This window comes from Callospermophilus lateralis, chromosome 2 (assembly GCF_048772815.1).
Source record: "Callospermophilus lateralis isolate mCalLat2 chromosome 2, mCalLat2.hap1, whole genome shotgun sequence".
Taxonomy (NCBI): domain Eukaryota; kingdom Metazoa; phylum Chordata; class Mammalia; order Rodentia; family Sciuridae; genus Callospermophilus; species Callospermophilus lateralis.
In genome coordinates, this window is record NC_135306.1 from 18,752,035 (window position 1) to 18,765,209 (window position 13,175).

Consider the following 13,175-nt stretch of genomic DNA (forward strand, 5'->3'; position numbering starts at 1 on the left):
TCTCATAGGACCCATCTCCTACTAGGTTCCACCTCCCACTAGGCCCCACCTCTCATAGGACTCACCTCCTATTAGGTTCCACCTCCCACTAGGCCCCACCTCTCATAGGACCCACCTCCTACTAGGTTCCACCTCCCACTAGGCCCCACCTCTCATAGGACCCACCTCCTACTAGGTTCCACCTCCCACTAGGCCCCACCTCTCATAGGACCCACCTCTTATTAGGTTCCACCTCCCACTAGGCCCCACCTCTCATAGGACCCACCTCCTACTAGGTTCCACCTCCCACTAGGCCCCACCTCTCATAGGACCCACCTCCTACTAGGTTCCACCTCCCACTAGGCCCCACCTCTCATAGGACCCACCTCCTACTAGGTTCCACCTCCCACTAGGCCCCACCTCTCATAGGACCCACCTCCTACTAGGTTCCACCTCCCACTAGGCCCCACCTCTCATAGGACCCACCTCCTACTAGGTTCCACCTCCCACTAGGCCCCACCTCTCATAGGACCCATCTCCTACTAGGTTCCACCTCCCACTAGGCCCCACCTCTCATAGGACCCACCTCCTACTAGGTTCCACCTCCCACTAAGGCCCCACCTCCTTCTAGGTCCCACCTCCCAGTAGGCCCAACCTCCTCCTAGGACCCCCTCCCCCTAGGCCCCACCTCCCACTAGGCCCCACCTCCCACTGGGCCCCACCTCCCTCTGGGCGCCTCCTCCCACTAGTCCCCACCTTCCACTAGGCCTCACATCTGATTAGGCCCCACCTCCCACAAGATCCCACCTCCCGCTAGGCCCCACCTCCCTCTAGGCCCCACCTCCCAACACTACCACAATGGCAATCAGATTGCAACAGGACTCTTGCAGTCTTGCGGGCAGGGGACAAACTATATTCAAACCACAGCAGGTGGGATAGCGGTAAAGGTAGGACTGCCTAGAGGAGGCATGAGTCAGCTCAGGGCACTCCCCAGGGAGGAGAGGAACTCAAATACCCACGTGATATCAGTCCATCAACCCCAAGGCCCTGCCAGCGTTGCCAGCTCTGAGATAAGAGGTACCACACAGCTGATTCTGAATGGGGGCACTCTTTCCACCCGAGAAACAGAATGTGCAAAACCCAGGAAACGAAGAACAGAAGGGAGCCCTCGTTTAAAGTGAGGTAGTGAGGGGGTGGGCAGATGTAGCTCTATTTTTCAAAGGAAGTTAATATATTTTCCTCTAGATCACAGTGTCTCAGAGAAGCACTAAACATCCCTTCAGAAAAACGTTCATTTCAATGAGCTCCTGCCTTGTGTGTGTGTGTGTGTGTGTGTCTGTGTGTGTCTGTGTTGTCCATGAGCAGCAAGAAGGAGGGGAAATTTATGAGGGATGTGTAAGTGAAGAGATGGACCACTATGGTTTTGGATTACCATGTCTCATAAAAGGAGATTGTGTGTGTGTGTGTGTGTGTGTGTGTGTAATATATTTACATAAATATATATAATACACATACATATATATTTTTTTAATTTATGCATTTTAAAATTTACCCTTTGTATTTCAGTAAGCACATTTCAGGAACATACCTCTGAGATTATCCTTTCCATCATTTATAGATGAGCAGATAAAGGCTCAGAATAGACTAAGTATCTTGTCTCTAATAACCAGTAGCCAGCATTTTGAGATTACTTAGAATGTGGCAAGAAATAGCATAAATATTTGGCTAAGTGTTGTTTCTTTAATCCTGGGAATAACGTCAAGCATCTGTTATTAGTGTACCCATTTTGCAGATGAGGAATCTCTAACAAAGGATTCAAGTAATTGCCCAGGGTCCCATTCCTTCTCATAATTTGTAGTTGAATTAGAATCGCAACCAAGTCCCTGCTAGATGGTCCTGTGATTCGTGGCCTAGCACAGGGCCTGACATGGACTTTTCACTGCTGCCCTAGTACAGAGCCACACAGTCAGAGCCCTCTTTGCCTTGTTAGATCTTTACGCACCAAGCCCATCATCCTCGGCACAGTCCATCTGAGTTCAAGAATGGAGCAATTTTGAGCAGCTGTTAAATTAAATACATAATAAAACATTCCCCAAAACAGAAAGTTGGAGGCTGGAATCCTCTTGGGGACCTTGTATCCTCTCAGAGCTATTTATTACCCATGTGCCCTAGTCTTTTATTTAACCTCTTTGTAACCTTTATTATAAAATGGAAATAATGATAGGACCTATCCAATAGGCTCATTATAAAGATTATAGAATTCGACACATGCAAACTGCTAAATAGTGCCTAGGTCACAGGAACTGCCCTTATAAATCTTAGTCATGGTCACCTTTTGTTGTTTACAAAAGAAATCTAAGAAAAAACCTACAAGAGAAATAAGGAAAAATGACAAATTACACTTCCTTATAAGTATCCACCCAGCTGTGGAAAATTCGACCTGCACTGATTTCAAAGCTGTCTGCTCCATCTGTGACCTGTTTTAAGCCCAGGATGGTTTAACACACATATTCATCACCACAGCCTGGGCTTGGATCAGTAAACATGCCCCAAACTGCCTCCCCAGCGCTCTGAAGGAAACACACACTCCAGATCTTCCAACTTGGCTTTGGCCAATGCTGGCTTTTAACCTCTCTGTCTCTTCAGCCACCAGCTAAGAAGGTGGCTTCAACTCCCTTCTCCCTCTATGAACTCCCATAGTGTGCAAAGGCTGCTCGCAGACTTCTCCCTCTATGAACCCCCACAGATCCCAGAAATGTTTTAGACAGGAGCTGGGACTCAGGCTTTCATGAGCATAATACAGCTATGTGAAGTGTGAGCTTTCCACTGAGATTTTTTTGGAGAGAAATAAAACATCATTCAACTCTTAAGAAACTCTACACGGGGCATTGGTTTGCAGAAAACTTTCTCATCTGTTCGTTTATGTGGTCTTTATACAAACTCTGAGAGGTGTTCAAGATATGAACTGTTACCCATCCCGAAAAAGACAAAACTGAGCTTCAAGGAGGAAGGTGATTGTCCCAAGACCATCCACCTGGTAAGTAGCTGAGCTAAACAGAACACAACATTGCTTGTACCAGTTTTTTGCTGTTTTGCATCAGGCAGTCAACCACTTGGCCCCCCAGCATTTTGGGGTGGTGGTGAATTGACTTGCACATGCTTTGGGCATGTGCGGATGGAGAACAGACTCTTTGCCCTCAAAAAGCTCTCCAAGACCAGCTGGGGGACTAGATGAGGGAATCAAAGATAACCACTAAGAGGCTTAATCGTCTAATAATTCATTTTAAGACCATTTTATTGTTTACCTCCAAAATCTATTTTAGGTCAGAGATTATTGTAAAAACTCTAATGTGCTGGAATGAGATTCAAAAAATTAACCAACAACACAGCATAGGCATCAGACATAAATAGATGCTGGCCATAAACAGATCTGCCAATCAGCAGATGATAAGGCACAGTGCCTGCCTTCAGGTGCCCATGGTCTAGTTGGACAGACAGGCAAGACAAATATGGGGTGCAATGTGCTAAAAATGAAAAATGGTATTGTGGCTGAGCGTCGGGGAGGGGTCCTTCTCTCTGGATGTGTAAGTCATGAAAACTTCCTTTGAAGAAGTATCCTGAAGTAATCTTGAAAAACTAATAATTTATCATGTGGATAAGAGACAGAGCTCATTCTGGAGAATTAAATGTGCAAAGGCTCACAGGCTTCTGCATTATTTATTTATTTGAACTTTTAATGAAAAAAATTTGAGTTTTAGCCTGGGGCATGGTGGCACATGCCTATAATCCCAGCAACTCAGGAAGCTGAGGAGGGAGGATTGTAAGTCCAAAGCCAGCCTTAGCAATTTAGCAAGGGCCTAAGCAATTTAGTGAGACATTGTCTTAAAATTAAATATATAAAGGACTGGGGATGTGGCTCAGTGGTTAACTTCCCCTGGGTTCAATCCTGGGTACTTTGAGTTCTTGAGTTCCAAGATGCTTAAGAATTTCCCATTCGGTACCAAGGACACTGAGGTCCAAGAAGCTCAGGGATTTGGCCAAAGTCAGACAGTAATTTGAAAAACTAATAATTTATCATGTGGATAAGGGACAGAGCTCATTCTGGAGAATTAGGACCTGAACTTACAACCCACTCCTTTCTGCTCTGCCAACCAATCCACTTATTGATTGATGGTGAAGCTGAAGTGTCCTCCTATTCCATGAGGCAGGGAAGCCCCCATCTGTCTGTCTTGCATCTCATTCACTGAAGCATTTGAGCTTTTCTTGTCCTTTGTTGTCTAAGGAGAGGTGAAAAGAGACAAAGAAGAAAAGCTCTGGATAAAGAAAAGAAGCACTGGATAAAGATCTACAGACAAGTTGGGAAACCTTGACTCTAAACAAATGTGTCTAACTGAAGGATGGACACAGCATTGGGTCAGTGCTCCTTCATTGCTTTGGGAGAAATTTCTGGCAATTATAAAGTCATGTGGGACTTTTGGATGGGTGTTAGCATACCAAATGACACTGAAGAAGAAGAGGAGGTGGTGGGGAGCAATGAAGGAGCATCCTCAACATGGGAAGCAAGCAATCCATCCATGGAGCAAGTGGCCTTTTGACTTCCTCAGGTAGAGCTAGTCCTGGCCTGTGTTCTTCTCATTATCTGCTCTGTTTGGAAAAAGAAATATAGGTACTGCATTCAGTACATCTTTAAGGAAATGAGAATAATCTCACCTGAGGCAAGCTTCCATGTTCTCTCTGGCCTCCAAACCACAGCCTCCACCAGCAGCTCCTGAGTGAAAACTGCAAACAAGCAAAAACAAAATTGGTTGTTGGCAGGGAACTCTGTAGGAGTTGGTGTTTACAAGTATCCATCCTGCTTTCTCACGTGAGATATTCCCTGCCAACAGGTACGGCATCCTCTGCCAACAGGAGGATGACTGGCTATTAATTTCCACAGGCATTCTCTGCTTGGTATCTAGAGGAGTTTGCTTGCTGGGTTCTGACTGTGAGAACCCTGTGCAGGGACAGCAGCCATAGTGGCCTCTGCCAAGTCATTTCTCCTCTCTGGCCCCCTTTCCTCATCTGTTGGACACAACAATACAGTTTCCTCCTCATCTTCCATGAGTGACAAAGGAAGAATTTAATTATAAAGTACAACATGTCAAACTCATTTTTCCTCCAATACTTCATTCATTCAACAAACATTTCCTGAACTTTTACCATGCTCAAGGCTCAGTCAGGACTAGGCAAAGAAAAAGCAATTATGATCACCAACCACAGGAAGCCTAGAGTCTAGGAGGAAAAAGTAGATACGCACATACATAATTATACCACCCAGAAGCAATCATTGTCCTAGCAGAGTTTTCAAAATATCTGTGGAGGACTTATTTCTTGTGGAAGAAATGGGAAGCTCTGTAGTGAAGTGGGATCAGAACTGGATAATAAATGGATGTGAAGAGAAGGAGGGACAATTCCAAGCAAAGCACAGCATAATCGAAGTGTGGGATGCTGGAGAGAGAGCACATGTCGTAAGCAGATCCATTTGCTTGGGACAAGGTTGCAAGAGGTCCAGGAACCAAAACCAAGTCCTTGTCCGGGAACTTCTCACACAAATGACAAGATGTGGTTTAAGATACTGCATAGATTTTTGGAGAAAATTCCTTTTAAAAGTAGCATCTTCTAAAGACGCATAAAGTTAATTACTCCTTCTCCATGTTATCTTAACAGACTCCTATGACAACTGTTAATGCATGACCATTCACAGCACCAGGAGCCTGCTTTCTTCCAACCTTGAGGAACAGCCTGGTTATATCTGACTTTGTTTTCTCTGTGATTGGCTAAGCCACTTGTAGTAGGCACCAATCAATGATTTTAGAATACTGAGTGGCAAGGCAGGTTGTAGAACTTAGAATTCCTCAAAGAAGTCACATTTATCACCCAGTTTCCTGGCACGCTTTCTTGTCTTATTTAAATACATACAGATAATCACAAAAGTATATGCATATATATCAGTTATTTATTATAAATAGAGACCATATCCTATGTGACACCTACACTATTTTAGTGGTTTTTTGTTGTTGTTGTTGTTTGTTTGTTTTTGATAACCCAGGATATAAGCTCAATATGATAGGAAAGCCAAGAGGCATGAAAGCATTCACTACTGGTTAAAAGACACAGCCTCGTGCTACTGAAATATGCTTTGGCTGAAACACAGAATTAAAAACTTCCAAAATAACCAACATTTGAATCAGCCAAAATGATTGGAAAGTTCAAGGGAGCTGTTTTATGACATGACTATTTATGGACTTTCTTGCTATCTGGGTGGGTCACGTAAGCTGAGAATCCTAAAATACCAGAGCCAGACCTACCATAGAGATGACCTAATCTGGTCTTCCTTTCCTCAGGTGGGAAAACAGACTCACAGAATAATCAATACTATGAGATTGGTATCATTTAGTATTGAAAGTAGGTAGATAATTGAAACCTCCATTATTAATAGTTAATAATTAATAGTTAATAATAATAAAAAACCCCAAAGATTTCTGTCCTAATTAATTCTACAGAACAAAGAAATGCCTTTTCCATATTTCAATTTGGCAATAATTTCTATACAAATGTCTAATAGGACATTAACATCATTTAAATATCATCATGTACTATTCCTGGACAGCAATGTGTCATGGAAAAAGTATGGGAGCCCGGTGTTGTAATCTAAATGCTTCCCACATGTATTCCCTTGGTGAAGTTGCATTACTTCTCTAAACTTCAGCTGTTTCATCTGTAAAAAAGGGGACACCTTATAACCTCTCATACTTACTGGTTGCAAGGACATAATGACATAGTGTTCCATAATGTATCTTGTGCAGGACCTAATACAGACTGAATAAAGGAGGATTCAGTGGTAGCTACAGGTTCCATAGTGCTTCTTTCCCCTGCACTATCCCAAACTAATCTGTGCTGCAACAAGCCCAGAAGTCCCCCCAGCGTGGGTGGCTGCTACTTCCCCCTCCTGCAAATGCCCCGGTGTGCCCTGGGGATACTCAATGCATACTAACCACCAAACCAACAGATGACTCAGAGCCTGGACACAATCCACAGCAAGCTGGGGAGTGAAGGAGCAGCTCCTGGCTCAAAGATTAAGTTATTACTTTTCAAAATCATGTTTGTTCTTTTTAACTGCAGTTAACAGGGATCAGTACTGAGAGGAAAGCTGGGGATCTCTCCCTAGGAGATCCAGCTGAGAAGCAGCACCAGGCACAGGCAAGAACAATGTCAAAAAGCAGCTTCCTTCAGGACTGTGGGGCTGGGACAATGATTCCTGCAGGCAGCTGGGCATAGCTGGTTCTCACTTAGAAAAAACCTGGCAGGTCTGTGCTTCCAGCATGTTCCCCACCTGCTGAGGACTAATCCTGGGTTATCTCTCTGCTGGCCCAGGGAAAGCTGAAACTCCCCGAGCTTTTAAAGGATTTTATCTCCTCTTTCCAGGAATTCGTCTCAGTCCCTGTGCTTTCTCCAAGGTGCCACTGAGCAGCTGCTACCCAGAGCCGGGGCAGCCCAGTTCGCGTTTCCAGCCCACAGGAATAGAGGCGCAGCAGAGCCAGGATACTACTCCCTCTCGCTCCCCCCCCCCCCCCCCCCGGCTTCTGTTTCACAATTAGAAAACCCGTTTGGGGAGCAATGCAAAAATCACACTTCACTCCCAGCTACACGGTGTCGGGGGCGGAGGAAGCGGGAATTCCTACTTTCGCCATAAATTGTATGCAAATGAGTTCCTTCCCTGGCCGCGAGCCTGAAGTGAGTGCGTCTTTCATGAGCTAACCCTGTTCCGCTGGGAGGGCTGTTCCTTTAATTCGCCAACTGAAAAAGTGGGAAAGGATGTCTGGAGGCGAGGCGTCCCATTACAGGGGAAGGAGCTGGCTATATAAGCCAGCCAAAGCTGGCTGCTCTGGCCACAGCCTGCCTACTGTCACACGCCTCTCCCGCGCAGACACACGCCCCCGCCTCTGGTCGGCACAAAGACAGCGCGGCTGGGGGACACTGGGGGCGCGCACGTGGGAACCCCGCTGCTGCTCAAGCCCAGGTATTTCCTCATGAAGCCGGTGCACTCCCGGATCTAGGTCTTTTCCAGCAGGGAGAGGTAAGCCTGTTTAGCCCCCATCACCAAAGATCATTATGATGTACTGTTGGTACTCCTGGTACCACATGCATTGTTGTTTTATTAATTATAAAACTTTTGCTTTGTTTTGGCTGCTAGCAGAAAGCCGGTGTTTGTTGGTTAAGATCGGATGCACCTTGTCTTCTCTGCCTGTCCTTCTCTGATCTTGCATTTCGGTTTACTTTTTGGAAAGTTTTTGTCCCTTGCCTTTTTGCAGAGGAAAAGTAGTAATTCTCTCTTGAGTCCCTGCTGACTCACCTGTGAATGACTTTTTTTTTTTTTTCTCTTTTGAGTGCTTTTTTTTTTTTCTTTTGAGGGAAGTAGAGTTTGAAAGTGGAAATTGCTCATGGCCTTACTCCAAGATGGGTTATGGGGAGATTGATAGAGGACTGTAGAGAGAACAACAGAATTTTACATCTAAAAGGCTCTCTTAGAGTTTACAGAGTTTTGTACTCACCCTGTGGAAAGAGGTGAGTTGGAGTAGAAGAGACAGAAGCGAGTTTTAGGGCCAGATGAGAGACTGCAGGTGAGAGTGGTGGCACTCCCTTGGGTCCTTAAGGGCAGTCAGCTTCTGGTGGCTGCCTCCTGATTCTCAAGTGGGACTACTGCATATCTGGGGGACTTATAGCCAGCAGTGTCCCACAGAATCTCTAGAATCACCTCCCCCTCTTCAGACTTCCCCCACAGAGCCCTGAGGAAGTATTTCCCCTAAATCTAGGAAGTCCACCTCCCCTGATGGATTTTGGGACAAACACAGGGGTTCCTGTAACCCGTCGTTGCTGTAAGAGGATTGAGAACTCAGGTTTTGAAGCCAGAGGAATCTTGGACATTTCCATCAGCATCATACACATGTCTGAGAAAAATATGTAACCTCTTTGGGCCTTAGTTTCCACTTCTCTAAAATGGGAACAATAACTTCCTTGTTATAATGAGGAGAAAAGCAGGGATAAAGAGATTGGCAGCGAGCGCTTGGTAACTGCAAGTTTGGATAACCACTTTCATTGCCAAAAGCTGCCATCACCCCGGACGTTCAAAGGGGCACTTAGCCAATCTTGGATTGTTTTTTGTGCATTCTCCCATCCCCTTCCAGCCCCTGCTTTTTATCTCGCCCAATCTCAGGGTGTCTCTTGCTAGGCTGGCAGGTCGGAGTCTTGGCTGCATTTTACAAGCAGGAGGTTGTGTTGGCACAGGTTGGAAGAAAAGGTAGCAGCCCGGGGCTGGATGTGAATGCTGAGTTTCAATTCCAGAATGTCATGAGGTTTTGTGTTTAGGCATTTGCAGATTCTAAAGCTGATGGCTATAAAGTAAGATGCTGATGGGGAGTCTTTGGAAATGTTTTTCGTCCAGAAGGAGAGAGGGACAAGGAGTGCGTTTGAAGAATGAATGCCTCTTTTTCATGTTTTTGTGAACTTTGTGTGTGTATATAGAGCTTTCCCATATGTGCTTTAGAAGTGGAAACGGCTGCCCACCCCAGCCTGTTTCCCACCTTGTCCTGAGATATGGCAAGGCCAAGTTCAGGGCTGAGAAAGAGGTTTATTTAGTCCTAAATAAGCCAGTGGAAAGTTTGCTGGCATTGTGTGCATCAGAGCTGTTTGCAGGACTGGAGAGTTAGTGTGCTTTGGCCCTCTGCGTTTCAGGAAAGTGACCACATATGGGGAAAGAAAGGGGCGCATGAATATTCTTTGGTTTGCTCAGTGTGAACTGGATGAGGATTGAAAGGGGTGTTGCCATTGTCTGTAATCATCATTTTCCCCCCTCTATGCTTTGTTTGAAAGAACTTCTCTTCCAAATCTCACATCCTTCTAGCCCCTCCCTCCCCCTCTCAAGAGCTTACCAACCTTCCAGCCCTCGACTTTATCATCCATATAAAGAGGGTGACAATCTACATCTCATAGGGCTCTGGTGACATTCAAATGAAAAACTGCACGACAGACTCTTGGCATAGGAATCGTGTGTAATGAGGGTTCAATAAATGGAAGCTCTTCTTGACTTTCCTGCTTGGGACTTGTTCAGTGTTAATGTTTTAAACAATGAGTTTAGAATTCACTTTTAACAATGGAAATATTCATTAAATGAGTTTGAAGGGGGAACACCCTAGAATTTGACAGGGTTCATGTGCAGCTCTCTTGGTTGAAATGGGGTTAGAGGATCCCACCCTCATCTCCTTGCTCTCAGCCTGGAGATGTCTCCCCGTCTTGACAAACAGGAAACACAGTCACAAAGTGCGCAGCCAGGTGGAGTGCTTTCAGGTTGCAGATCTGTTTCAGCAAGGAATGTGGCCCCCTGCATCAGCAGCTGTCATGGGAGTAAAAGTGATTCCCCAAATAGGACAGATGACAGGAATAAGTGGGAAGGTTTAACAGGCTTAACAAAAACTGGCTATTTAATTAACTTTAAGGAGAGCCATAGCTAGATGCATGGTGGCCTTCTCGCTAAGCTATAGGCCCTCTCTGGACACCGCCTCACTAAATCCCGACGCAGGTCTCTGAGGCATGGACTGTACCTGTTGGACAAAAGGTGGCTTGGAAAGAAGGGAGACTGAGTCACTTTTCCAGGGTTTTAGAAATCAGAGTGACCGAGCTGGATTTCAGACCCAAGTCTCCATGATCACCAGACAAGGGGTACATTCTGAGTGCTTCTACTTCTTGCTCTGCCTTCAGGGAGAAAATACTTCCTTTTTGACTAAATATGCCCCTGCCGGCAGACTGTGGCCACCCATAAATACAGCGGTAGTCTGATCGTATAACCAGAATGGAATTTGGAAAGGGAATTCAAACTGACAGAATGAAAAACATACCCCCTTCATCCTCCCTTTCTAAGGCTTATGATGAAGTAAGAACACCTCTTCTCTCCTCCCCCTGCATCTCCCCAAATGTACAGCCGTGCTTTCCTATGGGAAAAATAGCCAAGCTGGCACAGGGCACCAGCCCCTTCACACTGAAGGCACCTCAGTTTGAAAAGTAGAAAGTGTGTTACAAACATCTAGTTGGCTGTAGCTACGCAAACCCTTTGTGATGATAAAACACAGACCTACCAAAATAGCTACTTGTGAGGGCTGATGATGTGTCACAGATGTAAAAGGGGCGTCTTGTTTCTGATGTCTCATCGAATTCTCACCCTGACGCTACAAGTTATGAATTATGATCTCCATTTCATGGAATGGATAGAGAAACTGAGGCTCAAGCCAGTTAAGTCTCAGCTGAGGTCTTTGCATAAGTCAGAGGCAGAGTTGGCCTGGAAGCCAGAGTTTCTAACTGAAGCTATGCTGCTCTTTCCACTGTGCCACGTGGCTTCCTGGAGTCAGGCAGGCAAGGACTGACCAAGTGCAGAATCTTAAGTGGTGTCTTTCAGTGAATGACCAAGATGGCAGGAAAGCCCCCTACTGGTGTTGTCTATTGATTTTACAGAGTAACCTGGCATATATCATCTTTCACTGTGTTCACAAAAGGTCATGGTAGAGCAACTCTCTGCCTGGAAATAGAAGAGTTCGTATTTCAGGCCTGGGGGAGAGAAGACTAAAACCAGAGGTAGCAGTCAGATCATCACTGTTGGTTTCATCCCAGAAAAAGCAACACTTCTCCGTGCTGTCTCAGGTGGGACCTCTGACTCATGCACCTTCTCTGAGATCCAGATGAGAAGAGCATCTGGTTTTGAAACGGTGGATTGGGAGGCAGATAAAGGAAATACATGTGCCCAGCCTTGGGGCAGTGGATCCCAGGACAACTGGGAAATGGTTGTGAGCTCCATGCCACAAATTCAGCCAGAGCCTCAGAGAGGAAGGTTAAGATTCCAACTCCACTCACTCTTGAGAAGATCCCGGAATCCCCCTGAACCTAATCCTGGACCAGTTCAAACACCGTCAACATGTGGGAAATGTTAGATGGTGGCTCCCTTCCAAGGGGAAAACCCCTCAAAGTGTTAAGGACAGTCTTCTGCAAACTCCAGGCAATAATTCCATCCCACACAAAATACAGCAGTGGCCTGACCTACCGTTAGGGGCAACTCATGCCTTGCGACTTCTCTGTGGAGGAGATAAGGCTCACCCTGTGTACAGTCGGTTTTTCAGGTTTGCCTTAAGCCTAGATTTCTTGGTTCTGTCTGCTTCCCCTCTTCTCATATTTCTTCCACTTTAGCATCCACCTCGTGTTCTGCACTGTCATGGATCTCTTATCTTCATCATGGAGAGAAAGCGAAGTGCCCCTGTTGAAAGCAGACTGTAACACTAGAAATGTGTATTTCTAGTTTATTTGTAAATGGAGGTTTAAAAAATTATTTCATGGGCTGGGTTGTGGCTCAGTGGCACAGTACTTGCCTCGTACAGGTGAGGCACTGGGTTTGATCCTCAGCACCACATGAAAATGACTAAATAAAATACAGATATTGTGGAAAAAAGTATAAAAAAATTATTTCATGCCAACTTGTCTCAGATTGAAAGTTCCTGAAGTTCAGAGGTTCTTAATTATGTAGCCATCAAAATTTGATGGACTTTTAATTCTCCGCAAATACCCTCTGCCATAAGCTCTGCAAGCAGACAGCTTTGCTTCAGAATTAGCCGCAGATCACCTCTTACCCTAAAGGAGGTGAGTTGGCTTCTGCTAACTTCTGTATGCATGTGTCCAGTGTGTTCTTCCAGGAGCAGCCTATGGGATAACCGTAAAGCTAACATTTATTGAGGACTCCACAGGCATGATGCCATTTGATCACCAGCCATTGTTTTTAGTAGCACTGCTCCCCATTCAGATATGGGGAGCCTGGGGCTGAAAAAGTTTAAGCAGTTTTTCCAACACCATGCAGATAAGCAATTGGTAGATCCCAAAATCAAATCCAGCTCCAAGATCCTGGAGAGTGATAACAGCTGTTAGAATCAGCAAGTCATGCTCAGGGCCATTATTCTCATGCCTGTTGGAGTCTGTTCTCCCCAAAGCCTGCTGGCGGGTACCTGGCCCTTGTAACTTACTATTGATGAAACTCTCTGCTATCCCCAAGGAAATGGAACAGAAACATCACAGTACTGCTTGACTTCCCAATGTCCTTTTTTACACTGCCTTTTGACTTTTTTATG

The 13,175-nt window shown here is 45.4% G+C and overlaps 1 protein-coding gene across 1 annotated transcript in view; it reads left to right on the forward strand.

Annotated features, from left to right (window-relative positions):
* The first annotated feature begins 8,022 nt into the window (after positions 1 to 8,022).
* Tnc (tenascin C) overlaps positions 8,023 to 13,175 on the forward strand; it is an 84,747-nt gene continuing 79,594 nt past the window's right edge. Inside the window, 1 exon segment of the mRNA XM_076843160.2 lies at positions 8,023 to 8,095. The gene's annotated coding sequence lies outside the window, so the exon portion shown is untranslated.